The sequence below is a fragment of the Palaemon carinicauda genome, chromosome 25 (assembly GCF_036898095.1).
Source record: "Palaemon carinicauda isolate YSFRI2023 chromosome 25, ASM3689809v2, whole genome shotgun sequence".
Lineage (NCBI taxonomy): Eukaryota > Metazoa > Arthropoda > Malacostraca > Decapoda > Palaemonidae > Palaemon > Palaemon carinicauda.
The window spans coordinates 59,255,821-59,258,730 of NC_090749.1; positions in this window are offsets into that span (position 1 = coordinate 59,255,821).

Genomic DNA, 2,910 nt, shown 5'->3' on the forward strand with positions numbered 1-2,910 from the left:
GAATAAAAATGCGTGTTTGCTGTATAATTATTAAAACCATAAAAGTTAATAGAAATTCCCCTCTAAAAACTAAAATTAACAGATTCATAAATTTGCATGAAGACCTAGAACCCCCTGATCATTATATTGGTAAACTTATTCAAACTATTAGAGATGTCAACATTCAGTTAGTCATACTTGATGTAAAGCATGATAAATTTCATCCAGAATATGTCCCCCCAGCCCCTTGGAGCCCTAATCCAATTGATGTTAATTATACTGTTCTTCCAGCATTCAAATCTTTATGTACTCCTCAACAGCTTAAGAGTGCAGCTCTGGCCTCCATTGCCGATACCAGTGCTGCTAATGTTTACTTCACAGATGGGTCTGTAGACATGAATTTACCGGCTGCTGGCTCTGCTGTCTTCTCCAATACCTTTACCAGTGCATGGAGGCTTTCTGACCATGCTTCTATCTTACAGGCAGAACTCTATGCCATTGCAAAGGCCTTGGAGAACTCCCTTTATAAGTGTGGTCATACTACTATCCACACCCACTCAAAAGGTGCTATACAAAGTATTCTAAAACGTAACTTTAAAGAGAATATTCATTTAATCAGCACCATAAAGACTATGGCTACAGCCCATGCTCAAAGGAACAGAAAAGTTACCCTCAATTGGATACCTAGTCATGTAGGTATTCATGGAAAGGATGAGGCTGACCGTCTTGCAAATAGTGCCCTTAGCTATCCCACTATAAGCAGAGCATGCAGACCCTCTCTCTCACACATCAAAAAGTTAATGTCCAACTATTGTCATCTTCAAAAGAAAAGTTTAATTAGGCAGTTTTTGCTTGATGGTTCCCGCTCTGCTAAGTGGTATACTGAGGTAACTAATATTATCCCCCATTCTATGCCTAAATCTCTTCGTAGACAACTAACAACTATTCTTTTCAGACTACGCCTTGGTTATCTCTGCAGTTGGCAGATCATTAGTATAGAAGATAGACTTTGTCCCTATTGTGATCTCCCCACTGGTACTGAACCATTAGAACACTACCTATTAACTTGTACTGAAACTTTCCCTCTTCGTCAATCCATAAACCTCCCTCCTCCTTACACTGCTGTACAAGTAACCAAATACATATTAGATAATACAAACACACTCTCGGGCTTTCTATGCTCATATCCCCCTCCCAGATAACTTAAATAAACACTTAGCTTAACCTTAGTTCTCATCTACTCTAATCCCTTTCGCACACGCAAACCCATACTTATAACATAGCTTGTTAACTCATATCACTGTTGGAATTGCAAACCCATTATTCATATAAAAGACTGTTCTCTATTCCTCCTTGAATTATTTCCTTATCCCCTAAGGATAGTATCCCACTGATCCTTCCTGAAACAAGCACACCTACAAGAGGTTGGGGGCCTCTCTCGTACTAGCTGGTCGAGCGCGGTACAGAATCGGGCCCTCCCCCTCTTTTCCCTACAACATAGCGCAGTGGGAGTCTAGGACTGGAAAGCGGTTATTTCTTGGCTGTGTTCCTCATTGGGAAACAGCTCTTGATTTTTCTGTTTTCCCTTTTCTTCCTCCCTGCAGCTGCACACATTACCCTCCCATACCAGTATCATTTCCCTCAATCCATCTAACCGTCATGATCCTTTAACGGATATTCAAACTTTATTGTAAATTCTACTACTATTGTTATTTTCTCACTTTTTGCTAGCTCTCTTTACTCTTAGCTAGCACTCAATCTATCTCCTCTCCCTACTACTTAAGCTTTCTTGGGATAATTTATGCCCATTTTCTGCCTCCGACTAAATAACTTTACATTCATTCCCACGATCTCCTACTTCCCTGGGACTTGCTGCTATAAAACTTTCTCTCCTACTCGATAGACGCTGTCTATCAACAAATTTCCTTTCGTGGACCTAAAAAGGAGTCGCCCTACCGGGCCCTTTTTCCGTTGTCACGCCAGTCATACCCTTGCTCCCTTGTTGCTTTGCGTGGTGGAAGCTGGGAGACACTGCCCCTCATTCAGTTATACGGGCTAATTGACTAGGAATCTGCTTGCAAATTCCAGCCCGTGGGAAGCATGGTGTATAGCCATTACCCCCACCTGGGAAACCCAGGCTGCTGTATGAGGATTAGTAGTTCTCTTTAACTTCCACTACTTTTTGCCTTACACTAAATAGCCTAGGCTATCTAATTTTAACGTAATCAAATACTAGATATAAAGTAACTTTGACTCACTCATTTCATCACTTTCACATATTATTACCCTAAGACACCATACTTTAACTATAGTACCTCACTTCAAACAATACTCCCTTACGGGCTGCCTAAGGCAAGAGCCCGTGTCTTACATAAGGTAAGGCAATCTTACAGACAGACACACAGATCGTTTCCAACACTCAAGCCTGAAGAAGAGACACAGCACTCCCGAAACACGTAGCTTGTTTTCTGTATTCTTTTACCCGAATTGTAAATGTTATCCGATTTGTGAATTTTACATTAAAACCTTAACTCGCCAATTATTCCTGAATTTCACTACCCACCATAAAGTATGAATTTTGCTCAGTTACTGGCTCTATGCAGTAATCCTGGAAAGAAGATAATTAGAGCCAACGAGAAGGCTGAGTATAATGCAACTGAGACAAATGTTATTATTATTATTATTATTATTAGTAGTAGTAGTAGTAGTAGTAGTATTACTTACCAAGCTATAACCCTAGTTTGAAAAGCAGGATGCTTTAAGCTCGATGGCTCCAACAAGGAAAACAGCCCAGTGAGGAAAGGAAATAAGGAAACTATATGAAAAGTATTTAACAATTTAAATATTTTAAGGAGAGTAACAACATTTAAATGAATATTTCATACATAGACTACAAAAAACTTAAAAACAAAAAAAGAGAAAGAGGAATAA